General features: G+C 40.4%; 1 protein-coding gene across 4 annotated transcripts in view; it reads left to right on the top strand.

The window, feature by feature from the left end:
- The first annotated feature begins 389 nt into the window (after positions 1–389).
- PALS2 (protein associated with LIN7 2, MAGUK p55 family member) overlaps positions 390–21079 on the top strand; it is a 110076-nt gene continuing 89386 nt past the window's right edge. Inside the window, exon 1 of one of the 4 annotated variants that reach the window (XM_079932356.1) lies at positions 390–446. The gene's annotated coding sequence lies outside the window, so the exon portion shown is untranslated. Of the gene's footprint in view, positions 447–1023; positions 1124–21079 lie in introns of those variants that run through there. The other 3 variants (XM_079932353.1, XM_079932355.1, XM_079932354.1) reach the window with 3 other exon arrangements.

Consider the following 21079-nt stretch of genomic DNA (forward strand, 5'->3'; position numbering starts at 1 on the left):
GGTCGCCGCGCCGCGGCCGGAGGGGCGGGGCCCGGCTTCCCCGAGGCGGCGGCGCCTCCTCGCTCCCGAGCGCGCACTCCCCGGCGTCCGGCGCACGCGCGAGGCCGGGAGAGAGCGCGCCGCGGCGGCGGCGGCGGCAGCGGGAGGGGGAGGAGGAGGAGGCGGAGGCGTTGGCGGAGGCGGAGGAGAAGGGCGGCTGAGGGGAGGCTGGCCGCGCGCGCGGTGGTGGCGGCGGCGCCGGCGACCTGAGCCGGGCGGAGTGGAGAGCGACAGAGGGGGCGGAGAGAGAGGGAGGCGGAGGGGAGTGAGAGCCGCATTTCCAGTTCCCAACTACGAGTCCGGAGTTTGTAGATGGGGCTGCTCGGCGGCGTCTGCGGCTGAGGAAGAGCAGCGGCGGCGGGAGGAGGGGAGCGACGGCGGCGCGGAGGAAGCCGAGGTGCGAGCCGGTGAGTTGCCGGGGCCCCCACGTCTCTCGGGTAACGGTCTAGCCGCGCGCCGAGCTGGCCGGGGGGCGCCCTGTTGCTTGCGGCTTCGCGCCACGCGGGGACCCCGGCCCGCCCCGCCCCCTCGGCACCTGGGCTCGGGCGGGCGGCGGGGGCTGTTCGGCTCGTCTCGCGCGGGAGGGGCGCGCTCTGCGGGGCCCCAGGTTCCCGGGCTGCGGGCGTGCGGGCTGGCCGGCCGAGCGCGGCAACGTGTCTGGCCCATGCTGCCGGCTGCCGCGCCCCGCTCTCCGCCCGCGCTCCCCGGCGCGGCCCGGGCGGGGGCAGGGCTGGGGCTGGGGGCGCGGGGCCCCCTCCGAGAGCCGGGCGCGGGCGCCTGCACCCTCTGCGGCGAGAGTGGCGTTAAAGCATGAATGGAGAGCCGCGCCGGGGACGGCGGTTGCCGTGACTGACACCTTCGGAGTCGGTGCCCAGTGGGGGCGACTCCGCCGGCCTCTGGCTGCCTCTCGAGCTCCGAGTTCTTGGGGGAGGAGGCTTTCGGCGAGTTCTGCTGCCACTTCCGAGGCACGAGACTCCAGTTGTTTGGCCAGAGTGGTTTTGGGCCGAGCACACGCTGCTCCGGAGGCGTTTGCGGCTGAGGCAGTGCTTTCCGATTCTGAGTACGTTGGTCTGGAACCAGAAAGGTGCTGGCTTTTTTTGTTTGTGGCTTTTTGGGGTTTTTTGGTTTTTTTTTTTGGCTTTTTTGGCGGGGTGGAGGGCCAGGAGTGAGTCGATGGAGGGATCTCACGGTCGGCGTGATGACAGGATGTGGATTGGTTGGTGGGTGTTTTGGCAGAAGGACTTTTTAACACTTTCTTGGGAGTTTAGTCTCAATCTCCCCAGTTCCTTGGATTACGGCTCGAGATTACATCCATTCAACTTCCATCCTTTGGGGCACGTAAAAGGGGGGTGGGGGCAGGCGAGGAAGGTAATTGAAGGCTGATGGGGAAGCTCAGAAAATTCTCCGCATTACTTATAAACAGCTGGTTAAGGTCAAGCTAATCACGTTTTACTCTTTTTCCATGCCTTTGGGGATGGTTGGAATTTTACTTTGTGCTTCCTGTCTTGGTCTTCTTGTTATATGGCTCGGAACAGTGGAGGTGCGTTAAAATCGCTCTTCAATGGGAGTATGGTTTAGCAGCCATTCCTTCCAGTGAAATCTTTCAGATGGTCGTTGGGAAACTTCCGTATGCCGAATATTTTAGGAGAGGTAACAGGCTGTTAACCAATGCGGAGATAGTTGCAGTACGCAGGTGTAACAACAGACCTCACGGTATTATTGTATCAGGCCTGATTATAGTCATGTCTTCTGAGGCCTGATTACAGTAAACAAAGAACTTTTGTGGATTGTGTCATTTTTGAGGTCATCTGTATCTGAAATCTATCATGTATTTAAATTCATGTTTAAATAGACGTTTGCACAATGTATTACTCTTTAAGGTTTATGCTGCTTTTAGTTTAGACTAGGGTTACATAATATACAAGTGGCAACATTTTTAATAGCTCTGTTTTTGTCCTATAGAGATTGCACACTAAATATCTTTATGCAAAAAAAAAAAAAAAAAAAACGATTCCGGGATGTCTGTGTGTGTCATTTTCTAATTGATGCCACTCAGTTGCTTTTCCACTTGGAATTTCAAAATGAATTTTTTCTTTTTTTACATTCTAAATTATATGAACACTAGAAAAATCAGGGGCTTAAGCAAGTCTGGTAGCTCTATATAAGACAGCGTCATTTTTTGTTGTTCTGTAGGCCAACTGTTGGATTTTTTTTTTAAACGAATCATATTTTTCTTAAACATTCATGGGAGCAGTTTGCATTTTTCCTGAGTCTCATTTAAGGCTGAAATTGTTCCAGAAGACTACACAGCCTGCTCTCTTCCTCCTCCCCCCACCCCTCCTTTTTAGCTTGGGATAACCAAGAAAATCATAATTGTGAGACTCCATGTATGCTATCTCTATTCTGCTTTTAAAACTGAAGTTGTTTGAGCATTTACCATCCCTTTATATACTTTACCATTTAATAATAGATGGTGAGCAGAAGACAACTGAGATTTTAATTAAATGCCCTTCACTTTTTTGACATCCAAGCTTTGTTAAAAGTAACATCAGAAAATTATTGCAAGTTACAAATAATACAGGGTTAGTGCCGGTCAAAGGCTACCTAATTATAAAAACACCAAGAAAATAAATATTAAAAGAGGCAAGAGGAGCCATTTGTACTTTTTATGTCACTCGCTGTATTATAAATTACCTAGTCCTAGGTGGTTTTTTAAAAAGAGTGTCTTGCAAATTAGACATTAGGTTTTTAGCACTGGTTATAATTTTCTTTAACAAGGTGGTTCATTTGGTAAGTGACTAAATTTGTATCAGAACATCACTTCAGGTAGACGTAGTTAACTTGCAAGGGATGTGCTCGTATTTATTTCTGGAGGAATGAACACCTGCCCATTAGATAAAACAAATACTGGGCTGGGCTGAGGATATCATTAAATTATTCCTAAAAAATTATACTGAGAAAAAAGAACCTATAGATTCTTTCCTTCCAAAAATAGTGTTCACATTTATGATATCATAAGAGCAGAAAAGCATACGAGGTCTCTTCACTGATATGGTGCTAGTATTGAATTAAAGATTTGATTTCTTCATTGTAGTTACTGGATTCTGCATAGATTACTTGGTCAGTCTCACAGAAGCTGCGATCATTTCCCAACTCTTCCTGTTATTTGTATGTGAGACCACTGGGGGGAGACTTTACAATTTAGGTTGACCGTATCCCTCCCTCCCATACACCGTTACTAATAATCCCTGAGCACTTTGCCAAACTGCTGCAAATGTGTTGAGGAGGATGCCCTCAGAATGAAGTCTTGATCAAGGTGTCTAAATGACTTTTATTTCTTTAACTCACACCACACTCAAAAAGTACCTCTCTTTATAGATTGTGTTATTAACAGTCTACTTTTTGGTTACGTGGGCTAACTAAATATCTAACATAGTGAAAGATGAGATTCATGAATACATTAGAGCTTTCAAAGATCTGACTTTACTGATATTAATCTTAGAGGCAGTGCAGGTTTAATTACTTGCTTTGCGTATATAGATATTAGTTGTCCGGAAAGATCTGGAGAGAACACCATCTTATGTGAGCTGTACTGTATCCAAACCTCTTAAAGCTGATTGTTCTCCTAATTTAAAAAGCTTTCAGAGGAAAAGATATTGAAGCATCCTTTGTACCTAATTTTTATCACATAGGGGAAGTTCTTCCTTTATCTTAGTAATAGAGATAAGATCGAAACCCACAACTTTGTTGACTATTAAGCTGTAGCTATTCTCAAGAGGTACAATAAAGTCAAAGAAGTCTAGTTTCCAGTTTTCTCTTCTGACAATATTTAACTTTGTTAACGTCCAATTCAATAATAGTGAACTTAGCAAAGGATGTTATTTTTATAGTAGTTTAGAAAGGACTTAAGTTTTTAAGTTCTTCTTTAAGACCTTTGTGCAGCCTTGATCATAGTATATAGATTCATTCACAGTATAAGTAGTACAGAATTTGAAGTAGTTTCTACCATCTTTCCTAGTTTCTTCTTTTTTAAGATGGCTTTGCATTTTTTTCTTAAAACATTTCATAATCCTCCAGAAGAGATATTTTCTGCTTAGGAAATGCTCATTCCTAGCTAACCTCAACGTTGTGTTTAATACTTGGGAAGTAGTTTCTAAACGTCTGTAAAGTTATCACTGATGCAAAGCAAAATGAGAATTAAGGACAATGTAGTGAGTTTTTCATAAAGCTGAAGTTATTTTCAAATCCTTTCCTCTGCCTACTAGTTCCTATACATGGTCTGATTCCTACTTACTTTACCAACTTACGCTTTTTCCTCTTAGATCAATTACTCCATTACCACTTCTTTATCATTCCCCCTTGTTCACTATATTCCACCTACACTGCCCTTCTTTTTTTCCCTCAGAAATGTCATGGCTTGTTCCTGACTTAGGTCTGTTCCCTCTGCCTGGAATTCTCATCCTAAAGCATGACACAACTGGCTCCTCATCATTTCAGGTTTCAGTTCAATTACATTCTCAGATGAGCATTATTATCTAACCACCCTGTCAGAATGGCACCATCCTCATTTCCCTGTATCCCATTACTTAAATTTTTTTCTGCAAACTGTTTATCATATCTGAAATTGTATTTTTATTTTATTACCTGTATACTCTCACTATAATGCAAGGTCCATTAGAACAGTGATTTTTTTCTCTTGTTTAACAGTATATGCCAAGAACTTAGACTTGTTCCTGGCACACAGCTGTCATTAAACATAAACCTTTTTTTAAAATTTGAGGTTCTATCCCTCCTGAGGCTTTGGTGTTAAAATGTTCCTTTATGAAATGATTTGAGTAGATGGTAGTTGTAGTAAGTAGGCCACTTTTGGCTGTAAGTAATAGAAATCCATTCTAACTGGTATGAACAAAAAGTGAGATATACTGTAAAGATGCAGGAGTGCCTAAAGGAATCCAAGGGTTCGGACTCTGGGACTCCAGTGCCAGCTGGATACACTTCATCTCTTCTCTTTACTCTTCACTGTGCATTTGCTTCACGTCTTCTAATGCTGTAGAGGACCACTTCCTAGTCCTCGTAATAGATGGCCACCAGCAGCTCCTAAATGTTCTCTGCACCAGCCCAGACAACAGGAAACAGATTCATCCAGCACCCATCCCTCCCCTGTTCAGCAAACTATACCATGTTATTAGAACTTGCTTGTACTTGCTGTAATCATGTGAAATAGGATTGGGCAGTCAACCCAAATAGGTGCTGCAGTAATAATTCATTTTCACCCTTGACTACCCCCCCCAAAAGGCTGGTTTCCCCTCTTTTAAATTTTGCTGCTATATGTAGTTGGAAGATTTGAAAAGCACTGTCCTGGGTTTATATAAAAGAAATGTCCTTTTATGGAAGGAATTTACCATTTGGTTGAGGATAAAATATACATGAAGGAAAGAAAGTGGCATGAACTGAGGAAGATATTTGCAACTTGTATAACAGACAAAAAGCTAACTTCCTTAATATATGAAGAGTACCTGCAAATTGATAAGAAAAAGACCAACCATAAAGTGGGCAAAGATCATGAACAGATAATTCACAGAAAAGGAAATTCAGATCGTTCTTAAACATATATATCAAGATATTCAACCTCACACACAATATAAATATCAAAAATTTAAACTATGAGATACTATTTTCACCTATTAGATTGACAGATCAAAAATTTGATAGTACATTTAAAAATTTTTTATTTTATATCGGAGTATAGTTGATTAACAATGTTGTGTTAGTTTCAGGTGTACACAGATTCAGTTATACATATACATGTATCCCTTTTCAAATTCTTTTCCCATTTAGATTATTACAGATTATTGAGCAGAGTTCCCTGTGCTATACAGTAGGTCCTTGGTTATCTGATAGTACTTTTTTTTTTTTTTTTTTTTTTTGCTGTACGCGGGCCTCTCACTGTTGTGGCCTCTCCCTTTGCGGAGCACAGGCTCGGGACACGCAGGCTCAGCGGCCATGGCTCACGGGCCCAGCCGCTCCGCTGCATGTGGAATCTTCCGGGACCGGGGCACGAACCCATGTCCCTTGCATCGGCAGGCGGACTCTCAACCACTGCGCCACCAGGGAAGCCCCTCTGATAGTACTTTTGAAGAGGAGAGAGACTAACAGATGTTCTCACGCATTGCTGGTGGAAGTATATATCAATAGAATGTGATGTGATTGAAATTTCTGAAGATTACTGAGGTAAAAAGAACTACCTGGGAATATGTATAAATTGGTGTAGCTTATGGGAGAGGAAAGAACTAACTTATTTACCTGAACACTAACTTGTGTTGCTTTATTTTTGGCTTTAATCATGAAATAAACCCAGGCTAAGGTAAAGCCAGCAAGATTCTAAAAAACAAGGGCTTCCCTGGATGCAGGGGACACGGATTCGTGCCCCGGTCCGGGAAGATCCCACATGCCGCGGAGCGGCTGGGCCCGTGAGCCATGGCCGCTGAGCCTGCGCATCCGGAGCCTCTGCTCCACAACCGGAGAGGCCATAACAGTGAGAGGCCCGTGTACCGCAAAAAAAAAAAAAAAAAAGATTCCACACACACACACACCCCGCCCCCCAACACACACACAAAGGAGATTTTTTTTTAAGGATCATATTCAGTTCCCCTTCCCAGATCTCCTTTTCTTCTACTCTAGTACTGGTGAAGTTTGTGTCTAAATCACTGAGATTTCCATATACTTTGTATCTTTTCAGAGCCTTGTACTTTGTTAGCTACTTAGTAACACTTAAGTAAAGATTGAAGTGAACAGGGCTTAGCTTATTGGCTTTTTATAGCCACTTTATAATTTTATGCTTTTGGAAATCTTTTGTAAAAAATGATTTATAATTTCACTTAATATACGTACTTCAGATTTTATTACAATAAATGGTCATAGAACACTTTTATAAGTTTATTATATAATATATTAATGGAACTTTTACATGGTTACTTTGTTCTATGAAATATTGTTAGATCTTAGTTGGGTGGGAAAAATGTTGTGGAAAGATGGGGGAGGGCAGCTGAAATTCATGGACCTTTCTAGAAAAATTTGTGAGAAAGCATGAGGAAGATGACTGAGCAGATCAGGGCCACATGCTTAGGAAAGGAAAAGTAAAGAGTGAGGGATTTATAGAAAGTCTGTGGTGGAACCCAGAGGGGCTACATCTTGGGAGAAGTTTTAACCTAGGAAAGTGCTGTTGATTTAGTTGATTGCATACTTTGAGGATACATTATATCCTTCATGAGACTTTAATTCTGTGGGTCTTTTGCCACGAATTGGCTCTGATACAGGGATTCTCTACCTGAGTGGGTATCAGAATCCTTTAGAGTTATCTCACACCAAAGGATTCTAACTTAGTAGGTCTGGAGTGGGGCCAGAGCATGTTTATATTTTTTAAACCCCCAAGAGCCAATATTTGTAAAATAATACATCCTATAAAATATTCTTTTTAACGACTGAATCAGTCAGCATAGCTTTTATGGTCCTTTACCATTTAGGTAACTAACCTCAGAAGGTCTGTCTCACCTTGGTCTCTACTTTAGCCAGATTGATAGCTCTACAAGCATCTAATTGATTTCAATTGCTTTGCTCACTTTCATGCTTTCCCCTTCTTTGCCCCCTTGTTTCTTCTCTGCTAATAAATGTTTAAGCTTGCCTCCCCCAAGAAGCTGTCTTTGGCTGGCCTCATCCACCATTTATCTTTTCAGTATAGGACAAATTATAACGTAACAATGACATAGCTGGTAGGTACACATTATATGAGGGGCTGATTCATGTGTTTTCACTCCTGAGTCTTGTGTATGTATTCCCCTGTTTTACTGTTTGAACATCCTTATTTTTTCCTCTTGCTACCAAGAGCTTGGAGCTTAGACAGAGTTGGCTTAGTATCGATAATGGCATCGACAATATATTTGAATCCTTACTATGTTTCAGGAGCTTTGCTAAGTGTTCTCCACACATTATCTCATTTGCTTATCAACAGTTTTTTAAAAATCAAAAACCCTTTTCTGATTGAGTTAGTTTCCTGTGGCTGCTGTAACAAATTGCCACAAACTTGGTGGCTCAAAACAAAAGAAGTTTATTCTCTCACAGTTTTGGAGGCCAGACATCTGAAATCAGTATCATTGGGCCAAGACAGGGTGCTCCCTGCAAAAGCTCAAGAAAAGACTATGTCCCTTGCTTCTTCTACAGTTGCTGGTGGTGCCAGAATTCCTTGGCTTGTGGGTGCATCACTCCAGTCTTCAAGGGCAGAATTGCAAATCTCTCTCAGCTCTGTTCTTATCACATTTTCCTGTGTGGGAGAGAAGGAGAACTCTCTCCTTGCCTCTCTCTTATAAGGACACATATGAGGCCCCCCCTATTGTTCCAGGATAATCTCCCCATCACAGGATCCTTAATCACAGCTACAAAGATCCCTTTTGCAAATAATGTAACATTCACAGGTTCCAAGGACTAAGACATGGATATCTTTTGACTGGAGCTCTGGGTCAACATTCTTATATAAACTTGTGTATTATCAGTGATCCTAACTTAGGAGCAAAAACTTAAAAGTTTGTGAAGGAATCTGAGTGTAGGATCCTTGTAGTGTTTTGTGACTCCTGGATTGTTTACAGCTGTCTTGCTTACACTTAATTATACAACAATTTGGATTTTTTGTTTTCTTGTTTTGTCACTTGCTTTCTTTGGGTTTTTCCAAAGCATTCAACTTGGTTTTCATATGAAGAATAATATAACTCTCATGGTCTTGTATCAAATACAACATATATATATATATATGATGTGTGTGTGCGCGCGCATGTGTATGTGTATAAAGAAATCCAATTTCGTACAGAAAAGAATGGCTCTCTAAGATATTGCAAGTTCATCTTCCAGTTGTAGCTCATTTAAATAGCTTCTCATCTGGTGATACGGTGAGAGCTATTGTCACAGTTACTTCCAGATTTTTGGAAGTTTTAGAAAATTTTAATACTATAATGACAGTTTATAAATTACTTTATTGCTGTTACCATCTTAATGCTTGAGTTACTTTTCATTAACTGTAACAAATATTATTTGGGGTTTTGCTTACTAGCAAAACATTTTCACTGTTTCTTATATAGTGAAATGATACAATTTCTTGAAACTGGGTACTTTATTATTTTTTTACTCAGCAAGGCAAGATAGTTAGCGATATGGGTTGTAATTCCAGTTTTTCCAACTTCCAGCTCTTTTACTTTGTTCAGGACACAGAGCTCTGTGTGGTATAAACAATACACTTGCTGGCAGAGATTCTGGTGTTACTACTAAACTCAATATACCTTATCTCTAAAATAGGGATTATAACATCTACTTTATAGGGTTGGTGTAAGATTTTAATTGGATAATATATGTAAAGTGTCTAGCACAGAGTCTGGTACAGTAAATATCAGTATCCTTTTCTTCTCTTACTGTTTGGTACAGTGTTACATGTACAGTGGATAATATTTGTTGAACAAATATGTCTTCAGTGCCTTTGCTTGATTCATACTTTCACTTTTTTCTTTCCAGTGTAAGAGCTATGTCTGTTAGTAAATATTTTTTAAAAGAACTTTGCTTTTAAAGTAGTCCAGTAAGTTATGTGCTGTTGACTAAAGTTAATAAGTCTTATTTTTATATGACATTTCAGTGTGTTTACAAAGGCAAGTTAAATATTGGGTGAAAAGATGACTATGTAACCTCAAAAATTCCTTCCAACGTAATCTAAAATTTTTATAAAATTCACACAATCCTGAGTTTTCCTCCTGCTTTCCCCCTAAAATCTAAAGAAGTAAGTAGTGTTTGAAAATGTAGCACTTTGTTTGGAATGAAGAAAATGACCATACTTATAATATGTTCATAATGGTCCATTTATCATATAATAGGAATTCTTTAGTATTTGGAATGAATGTTGCTGTCTTCAAGTGGATTTGTCTTTATTTTACCTTGAATATGTATTTTTATATACATACAATAAAATGTTTTACAGGAAGTTTCATTTTACATAAAACTATTTGCCTTTTTATTCATCTATTAAATATCCTGTCTGGGACTTTGGTATAAGAAACTTGGGTAGCTGAGTTAAAGAAATTTAATTCATTGAAGTTGCTTATTTTAGAAAGTAAATGATGGTCATGCATAATTTTATATAAGTTGATTCAGATGTTTTTTGTTTGTTTGTTTGTTTTGTTTTTTTGCGGTACGCAGGCCTCTCACTGCTGTGGCCTCTCCCGTTGCGGAGCACAGGCTCCAGACGCGCAGGCTCAGCGGCCATGGCTCACGGGCCTAGCCGCTCCGCGGCATGTGGGATCTTCCCGGACTGGGTCACGAACCCGTGTTCCCTGCATCGGCAGGCGGACTCTCAATCACTGCGTCACCAGGGAAGCCCTAAACCACGTTTTTAAGAAGGTTGGAACACTCTGGGAGGCACATGGGCAAAGCCATCACAGTATGTGCTTGCCATCCTTAGCACTGGGTTCTTGAGAAACCCAAGGTAGAGAAATTTTCCCTGAAGGAATTTAAACTGTTGTGGGGGAAATAGGATTAAGGAGTCTGAGATTGTGAATGAACCCTTAAAAACCTTATAAACTTTTAATGTCCTCCCAGTTAAAACATTAAATATATCAAACAAATTATCGATGACATTTTATGCAATTCCGTTTGGAGATCCCGGGTACTATACAACTAGTTTCCATTTACCACTACTTCCTTGAAAGAAATGTTTCAGGATTTCCAGTCTTGGGGTAGCGGGGGACAGGAAATGCTTCATAAATCCTAAGAAGCATTTTTTAGAACATCTTATTCAGAGCCTTTCTTATTTTCACTTAAAGGTTACTAACTTCAACTTGTGTTTCTAACTGTTGTTTTAGAGATAGCATAACTTGGATATTTGAGGTAAAAGAATAAGCTTTTAGTAACCTTTATTTAACTCAGCTCGCTATAGCCAAGTGGGTATTTATAGTTCCTTTCGGTCCGTGGTAACTTCATGCCAGTTCATGTCAGAACGTGACATAGTGGGACACTGACTTGGCTCTGATTGTCCTTCCATTCTCATCTCTGTTCTCTCCTTCCCAACAGACTGTGATTCTAGATCAAAGGCTGGAAATTTGTTTTGTCTCTGTTTCTATCTCTTTTAGGAGTGCCCAGCAAATATCTTCTACTCTGCCATCTCTTTATTTCCCTTCCAAACCTGCAGTTCCCTCTCTTCCAAAATATCTCCAGAAACAACAGCTTAGAATTTGTTACACTCAAGTAGAAATCTTTACCAAAAGTAAATCTGTGTATATATGTATATACTGGAATTTCACATAATATGAAGGTTACTTTATATCGCTGTTTGAGGGAAGAAATGGTCTTTGTGTCCCCTCAGCCAAGCATTGTCCCATGATTTTAGGCAATGCTTGATATTTATTATTAAGCAAATTAGGAAACCTCAGAAATTAGCATATAAGTAGTGGTTTATCATGTGCAGCAGACTGTAAGTTTTGAGATAGTTTAAGAAAAGAAATTCTTATCTGTAGGGAGGGACTTGCTGCTCATTTGATTGGATTAATTTTTGAGATATGTCCTAAGATGCTTTTAACTCTAAAACTTTGATTGTAAAAAAGCAAGAAGTGGGGGCTTCCCTGGTGGCGCAGTGGTTGAGAGTTCGCCTGCCAATGCAGGGCACACGGGTTTGTGCCCCGGTCCGGGAGGATCCCACATGCCGCGGAGCGGCTGGGCCCGTGATCCGCAACGGGAGAGGCCACAACAGGGAGAGGCCACAACAGTGAGAGGCCCGTGTACCGCAAAAAAAAAAAAAAAAAAAAGGCAAGAAGGGGGCCATCAATTGATTAGGTATTGAATAGCCAAGAAAAAAAGAATATTGTTGGGTGAGGTAACATGAATGAAGGCATTTGGGTGGGAATGAGATAATGTGGTTGTAGGTATAGGAAGTAAAAAGATCAATGTAGTCAGGACAGAGTTTGTATTAGAGAGTAGAGGAGTTCAGTTGAATAGGTGGAAGGCTAGATTTTTTTTTTTTTTTTTTTGCGGTATGCAGGCCTCTCACTGTTGTGGTGGTCTCTCCCGTTGCGGAGCACAGGCTCTGGACGCGCAGGTTCAGCGGCCATGGGTCACGGGCCCAGCCGCTCCGCGGCATGTGGGATCTTCCCAGACCTGGGCACAAACCCGCGTCCCCTGCAGCGGCAGGCGGACTCAACCACAGCGCCACCAGGGAAGCCCCAGGCTAGAGTTTTAAAAGAGAAATTTAAGCATTTCCAGATGGCAGAAAGCCCTCTTTTTCTAATACAGTATTGTCATTAAAATGATGTTTTAACGTGATCTGTGTGATAGTCTTATGCTGAGTGGATTACAGCAAAGAAGAGAATAGTAGTAGAAGACTTGGCAGTGGTAATTTAAAGGTGAAGCAACGAGAGCTTGGAAGACAGGTGGCAGAGAGAACGGGGAGTATAAGATGAATACAGGGAAATTGTGAATTCACTGTGGCTGATCAAATGGAATATAGAGGTATTTTTCAAGGTAGTTTTCAAGGGATTCCTAGGCAAAGGACAGTCCCTGGATTTTCAGGGTTTAGGGATCTTTTCCCAAGATAAGCCCTGTTCTTGTTTTAAAGGTTCATTTAGGTTCTTATTTTTAAGTAAGTTGTTACATTCCTTAGATTTAAACAGGCTGTTCTCAACTATATTTGACCCTTTTTATTATTATTAAAGGATAGAAAAGTTCTTTTGAGACCACTTACCTGGGTATTAACTAGTAAGTCAAATTATATTTGGATCAGCATGATATACTGTTAACTTTCAAAGGAAGGGTATTTACCATAATGATGATGGAGGCGCTGTGTGCGTGTTGTCCTGGAGGGGAGGGACAGAGAAACTAAAAATTAGGAAAAAGGGAAACTTAGAAAAGCAAGACGCTGATAGTACTGATGAAGATGATAAGAATATTACACCAGGAATATTAAATTTTAAAAGCATTCAAATGCCTGAAAAACAATTAAAACAGTGTTAGAAGTTGTGGGGAAATATGAGAAGTATGTGATTTCAATTTTATTATCAGAAGGCATATATAAAGAATGGTCATGGGCCTTTCTCTCTGACATTTTCTTTTTTTTAATTTATCAAAAAACCATATAGTAAATACCTCTTGCAACCATGATGATACTTTCTCTAGAAAGCCAAATTATTATGAGACATTTACTGGGTGATCAAGAAAAGTGAGGTGATTTTGATGCTAGAAACGTCAAACTTTATTAGCTTGGTTTGCATTGTATTTCAGTGTATATTGTGTAATTGTGTATATTGTATTTCAGTGTGATCAATGTATATTCTAAAATATACCACTGATTCTTTAAGGGGGGCAGTTTTGCTTCCCATGGGATATTTGGTAATATCTGAAGATTTTTGGTTGTCACAGTTTGGATAAAGGTGCTTATTAGCATCTAGTGCTTGGAGGCCAAGGATGCTACTAAACAATTCATAGGATGGTCCCCCATAACAAGGGACCAAAATGCCAGTAATGCCAAGATTGAGAAACCCTGGAATATGGAGTAGGCAAGTTCTTCCCGGGGAATTTTAGAGACCTGGTCAATTTATTATTTCCTTTTTTCTAGATTTGACCAGGTATTGCCTTCTGTTAACACACTTTCTTCCCACAGCTTACAATACACTTGATTGTCACTGTTTTCTTTATTGTGTTCTTATCCTACGGCTATATCTTGGATACTTTGATTAGACAAATATTTCCAAATACTTCGATCTGTCTTCTCTTAGGGTGACATTTTTCTGCTAGGACTATGTATCTTGTGTTTCCTTTTACTAATTTAATTCTTGAGGGATCACCCTATTTTCCAATTCTGAGGGCCTCGTGATGCGATTTCTTAAGTACTTTCTTTTGTAAGAAGGCTTTTTCATGTGCTTCAAGTCCCAGGTCTGGGTTGAGCTAGTTCTTAGAGTCCAGGTTTTTTTTTTTCTGATGATATTTGTATCCATTCTAATATTTTCGTGCAAGGTAATTTTTTTTCTGACAATATTTGAAACTGTTGTAATCTTCTATTATACAAGTTCATTTAAATGAAATGTTTAACTCCTAGAAAAACCATCTAGGAGTTATTTCTTTTAGAATAATTTTATCCCTGCTTATAGATAAAGATTACCCTACATAAAACAGTTGCATATGAAAAGGTATTTTAAAAGGTATTAGAATGGTTTCATAATGATAAGTGAAAAACATTAGGAACCGGTTTATTTTTTTCCTTAACATACCTCAATTTGATGTTCATCTAAACATATTGGCCATTACTGCACTTAAAATATAAGTGCAGTATGCCTGTGTGTACAGTTGACCGTTGAATAACATGGTGGGTGGTGGGGTGTAGGGGCTGATAGTCTGGATATTTATCATTGGTCCTCAGCACCTGTGGATTCAACCAACCATGGATCGTGTAGTACTGTAGTATTTACTATTGAAAAATAGCCACGTGTAAGTGGACCCACACAGTTCAAACCCCCATTGCTCAAGGGTCAGCTGTACTAGCACTCTGTGTACGGAAAGGAATAGGGAGGGAAAGCAAAAGTATAAAGAAATTATGTAGTAGTCAGGATGTGATGGATCCGTATTGTGTGTGTGTGTGTGTGTTGAAAATTTGTCATCTTTGAGAAGCGAAGTTCTGGAGTAAGTGTAGGGGGGTTTTTTTGTAGTAAATATTTTCTGTCTACTTGTAGTACACATCACTTATATCTTAATCTTCCATTTTCATCTGTGCAAATGTTTCATTAATTGACCTTCCGTCAGTCTAAAACTGATCTGCCTCACTGATAGATCACTTGTTAAAAAGAGGCTTTCATTGGCTTGTTAAGCGACATATTCTGGAACTGCACAACAGAACCATCCTACCCCACCACTTCAAATGTGCGTAGTTATTGTTTTGAGTCTTGACTCCTTCCTTGGGCTTCTTTCAGCCGTGGAGAGCACCCAGTTGCAGCTGCTGCCTCACAAAAGAGGTTTCGGATCCTCACTGCATGAGCACACAACCAGCGTCAGTAAGTCTGTTTTAATTCAGGAGATACTTTGGCTAAGAAATATTTAAATGCTGGAAGGACTGCTCTTCTGAGTCTAGGAATTGTAGGGTAGTCTGATGCACTGCTTTTATCCTTGGTGTGCTGAGCAACCTAGTTTATCTAAAAGGAGAGATCTATGTTGACTGATGAGCAGGACAGCTGTCCCTCCCATTACTTGTTTATATAAATTTATTTTTAATTTTTTAAAAATATTAATGATAAACAGTTAAAATAGTACAGAAGGATGAATGTACAATGAAAGTTTCAAATTTTCTGTTCCCAGTTTTACTTCATAGCATTATTCGTTGATAATAGCTTCAGATTTAGTCATATCAGTAAAGTGTTTCTCAACAATTGCTCTTTGGCATCTTTGGCAGTACTGTGCTTTGTCTTGTGGGGTTGTGCTGAGCACCACTTAAAGTTTAGCGCCCCTGTTCTCTACCACAGCCATTGGAGCATCCAAGATGCCCTCACACATTTCCATGTGCTCCTGGGGAGGGGAGCGGTACTTACCCTGGGTGAGAGTTTTGTAAATTTTAAAATTATGCTGTGTGTCTTAGAAAACATGTGTCTATTTTTTCAACTTTACCCAGTAACTATTGACTCTACTATAAAAGAAGAATATTTGAGCAAACGTGCACTTCTCAAGGGAGGCCCAGAAAAAAATCCACTTGGGAAGAACTGCGCTTACCTCTGATGGCTTAGATTACAACATTTATTCAATCTTACCTGCATTCCTTTATGATAGTATTACTCTTGTGTTTTCAATTACCTATCTCTTTTTTTTTTTTCTCATGAGCTTTTTTTGTTATTTTCGAATTGTGAGCTCATGCTTGGCAGGGTTTTATTCAAGGGATTCTGTGCAGCCTGGTTAGGGGACACATTCCTCCAGGGAAGATTTGCTAAAGGTTTTCTTTGGCACCTGTGTAATTTCTCAGCTTGGGATTTTCTGAACTAGGTAGGTATGTTGGAACCCTGAATCCTTGAGAGTAGGCTGTGGTTACAAATTCTCAGGTGGTATTTGCCCCCGAATACAGAGTTCAAGCTGAAAAAGGTTCATTTCCTCGTTGTCTTCCTTGGCCAACAGGGACAGCTTTGCTAGGCCACTCTTTTACCAGGTGGGGCTTAGTCCTGTAACATCCCTGATCTATATGGAGGGGTCTAATTGGCAGTTCTTCTTTTTGAGCAGACCAAGGCCTAAACTGCTGCTTCTGAACTAGGTACTGAAATCTGCAAACACTCCATGCAGCCATGACTCAAGCACATGCTTACCAGTTTGTTTTTATCCTCTTCATGTTGGCGCATGAGGAGTTTCTTGAGGACTTACTCTTGTACTTGAGAGGATGTTTTTGGTACTTTGGTTAGCATTTCTAGGCATTTTGTGAGAGAATTACTTTAGATTTTCAAGTCCATCTTTTTGCTAGACATGCAAGCCTCTTCACCAGCTTTCTGACTTCTAGTATTTCCTAAAATTTCTGGTTTCTAATCTTTCATTTCTCTCCCATCTCACCTCTAGTACTGTTGGTGTTCTGTTCTTTTTAAAAAGCATGGATTCTGTCATGTCAGTGGGACCTCAGAAGGGAGACAGTGTAGGCATGTGTGCTCAGCCTTCCATTGTGTCTGGAAGCTTGTCACAGTTTTTAGCTCTAAGCCCATCGATGCTAACTGACCTGAAGAAAAATAAATATCTGTAAATGCCTTTTCATTTAACTGTGACTTTTTTTTTTTTTTTTAAGTTTGAACTTAAAGAGCTTGATGTTTGGCTATAAAAGAGGTGAAAGGACCGGGATGGAGGATGAAGTTCAGGCCATTAACTGTGCAGTTGAGCAAGGCCTTCCTGGTGTGGGGATCTTACCATGAAGTGTAAATATATAGGGCAAAATTACATTACAACAATGAGAAACTACAATTTTTTTAATTACATGCAATAAATGTTAACTGCAGTATGTTTGGCATAATAATAAAAATTAGAGTTCAAAGATAAATAAGATGACATTTCTGCCCTCAGAGAACCCACTAATTTTGTGGTAGAGATAGACATGTAAATGCAAATACAGTCACTTCTCATTATTCATTTTTTGTGGTAGTTTTGTTCTGTAAGTTGTCTGTGAACACTGAATTAGGCAGTACTGAGTCATTGTTTCTAGGCTAAAAGAGTGTTAGGTTCCTACAAGCCTCTGATCACATTTTCATTAACTGGTCAATACATAACCTTGCTTTGTGTGTGTTTCTGTTTAAAGACACCTTGATATATATGTGTGTCTATATATATATATATATATATATATATATATATATATATATATATATATATATATAGTTGATTCATTAACATTGAATGCCCAACAGCACTATAATTTCATGCCTGAAGGAAGCTCATCAGACACTTGTATTTTCTCTGTAAGGCACATCACCCTACTTTGTGCTTAGGAACAATGGACAGCAGGTAAGCACTATGCTTGGGGGACATTTCAGACAGTGAAATCACATGAAAAAGCACAAAAATTTGAAAAATGTGACACTCAATAGACTATGAAAAGGATACTTATTTTTGGTGTGAGAGCTGAAACAACAAGGCGCAGTGTTGCCTAATTGGACCTAAGCTGGGGATGCACACACTGGGCATGTTGTTTTTGCTGCTCTGTGTCTGCCTATGACAACAAAAGCACTGTGAGTATTGACTTTGAGGCTTAAGGTAAATTTTAACAAGTGGGTGAATTCATAAATACAGAATCCGTGAATAATGAGGATCAACTGTACTATTCAATAAGTGCTGTATGTTCTATATCTTCTAGGATGGGTCAGGAAAGGCTTCATTTGAGACCATTAAGATAAAGTCACAGCAGTATGAAGCAATAAGTTTATGGATAGCAAATGGCTTGGTGTGGCTGGAATTAAAAGGGCCCCTTAAGGGGGAGCAAGAGAGGATGTTTGAACAGTTAAAGGGGGGAATATAAGGTCCTTATGCCTCATATGGCCCTTATGCCATGTTAAGTAATTGGAATTTTATAGGTGGTGGGGAGCCAGTGAATGATTTTAACCAGGAGGAAACATGGTCATATTTGTATTTTGGAAAGCTCACTCTGATGGTGGTATTGGGGGTAGATAAAGTAAGAAAAATAAGTAGAAGGTGTTAGAAGTTAAGGTGAGAGAGGATGAGAGTATGAACTAAGGAAGTGACAGTGGAGATAAAGAAAAAGGGGTGTGTTTGTAAGATATGCAAGACAACAGATTGAAAGGTCTTGGTGGCAGATTAGATAGCAGGAATAAAGGAAATTGAACAGGTATACCTGGGCGCCATTAATTGAGATAGGGAATACTGGAAGGTGACCAGCTTTAAGAAGTAATTTGATGAGTTTTGGGCATGTTGAGTTCATTGTGTCCGTGGGATATCTTTACAGAGATTAGGCAAGAAAATATCATCTTATTTGATAGAGCTTTGAGAAACATTAGCATATATTTGTTAATTGGTTGATGAATATCTGAATGCCTTCTGTGTGTCAAGGCACTGTCCAGTGCTGGAGGAGACAGAACAATGAGTGAATTTCTAGCAAGGGAGACAGACAGCAAGCAAAGATACTTTCAGATGAGCCCTAGGATGAAAACAAAACTGATAGGAGGGAGAATGACTGAGGATGTGTGTGAGGGAGAGGAGCTTCCTTAGACTGGGTGTTAGGGTTCACTTTCTGGGGCGGTGACATTTATACTGAAGCAAAAATAAAGAGATTAAGGATATGCATGTGGGTATCTGGGAAGATCATTTCAAGCAGAGAGAACAGAAGATGGTAAAGATGGGAGATGAGAAATGGGAAATAAACTGGGCATGTTTGAAGAACAGAAGGAAGGCCGGTGTGACTAGAGCGGACCACGGGGAGAGAGTTGTAGCAGATGAACTCAGAGGGGCGCACAGGGTGCCAAGTCATGAAGGCTCTGTAGGTCATGGTCAGGAGTTCGGATGTTTTTCTAAGTGCAGTGGGAAGCCTTTGGACGGTTTTAGCGCAAGAGTAACAAAATCTGTTTATGTTTTAAATGATGGTTCTAGCCAATCTGGAGAATATTGTTGAGAACTAGAGTGAAAGCAGGGGAGCAATTGAGTGACTACTGAAGTAAATGAGCAAGAGATGGTGGTGGCTTAGAGTAAAATGATAGCCGCCAGGGGTACAAGAGTTGGATTTTGAGTCAGTTACTTAAAATTATGTACTTTTCTTCTATTACCACCATCGTGGCTGAATTTAAAAACCACTTTACCATTGGATCTGTTTTGAATTCTACGTATTTTTCTAAGTGCATGTAAAAAAATAAGTGTTATCTTGAAAAAACTACCAATGAAATTTACTCTAAAATAATCTAGTTTGGGGGATACTAAAAAAGATTCAGATTTGCATATTTAATACAATCTGGCAGTGATGCTATAGTTATATTTCATGTTTATTAGTGCTTATTGTATAAAAACACTTTCAGACAATTCTGTTGGTTCAATTATAATACTACATATTTTCTTATTAAAAAACCAATGGAGCCTTAAACTGCTTTATTAATTAGTGCTTAGGTCAGTAAAAATGTACTAAAAGCAGGGCTACTGCATTGTGAGAGCAAATTAGGAACAGCACTATTTGAGCTGTTTAAAAAAAAAAAAACCTCTGTAGATCTAGCTTTTCTCAGGATGAGCTCTGTACTTTAACAAGGATGCTTCTGGACACAGCATGGAGCCAGGACCAGGGTGGAGAAAGATTAGAGATCAGTAGACCAGGTAAGAGGCTTTTAAAATAGTCTAGACAAGAGAAGATAAAAACTCTAAACCAAAGGTCAGAGCTTGGAAATTGTGATGAGGATGAATTTTTGAGACTTTTCTGTAGTAGAATGAGAAGGATTTGGAGGAGAATTTGATGTCTAGGTTAGGGAGAATTTTAAAAAATCAGATGATTCTGAGATTTTAAGCTTTGGAGAAAGGGTGGATGGTGATGTCGTGATAACAAGAGCTAGAATCTCTAGTTAGGGTGAGTGACTAGTTTTGAAAATGGTAAATTAAAGGCACCATATTTGGGGTTCCCGGGGAAAGTACAATACATTAAGAAGGCAGTTGGGGAAAAGTGACTGCTATAACTAAGATTTGAAAATCATATTCAGATAGAAACTGGTTGAAGCCCTAGAAGTAAATATCATTCAAGGAAAGAGTGAAGATCTGAGGAACACCAACAGGAGTGACAGCCTGCCCTCAGGCAGAACGTGGACAGAATATGTGCTTGATTTTTCAGTTAGCTTGTTCCTAAACATAGTTAGGAAGTTTGAGGAGAGTGGTGGCTAGGGAAGCCAGATAGCGGAGGCTGAATGGGAAGGTGGAGAACTGAAGAAAAGATGCCCAGGGTGAACTACTCTTTAAAGAAGCTTAGTAGCTGTGATGGGCAAAAGGAGAGAGAGGAGGGTGTGACTTAAAAGTGAAATGGGGGGCTTCCCTGGTGGCACAAGTGGTTAAGAATCCCCCTGGCAGTGCAGGGGACATGGGGTTCTAGCCCTGGTCCGGGAAGATCCCACATGCCACCGAGCAACTAAGCCCGTGCGCCACAACTACTGAGCCTGAGCTCTAGAGCTCATGAGCCACAACTACTGAAGCCCACACACCTAGAGCCCGTGCTCCGCAACAAGAGAAGCCACCGCAATGAGAAGCCCGCGCACCGCAATGAAGAGTAGCCCCCGCTCGCCACAACTAGAGAAAAGCCTGCGTGCAGCAACGAAGACCCAATGCAGCCAAAAATAAATAAATTAAATAAATTTTAAAAAGTGATATGGGGTTCAAAATGGAGATTTAAAATATCATTACTGAAAGATGAGGAAGATATTAAAACTTAAAAATGTGGGAGTTACAAATGAAAAAATACTGAAGTTACAGGAGAGGGATAACCCATGGGTCATGGTCCTACAGTGGGTGGGAGGGACTTGATTCATCACACAGACAGCAGCTTTGT

The sequence above is a fragment of the Stenella coeruleoalba genome, assembly GCF_951394435.1.
Source record: "Stenella coeruleoalba genome assembly, chromosome: 9".
In the NCBI taxonomy this organism is placed as follows: Eukaryota; Metazoa; Chordata; class Mammalia; order Artiodactyla; family Delphinidae; genus Stenella; species Stenella coeruleoalba.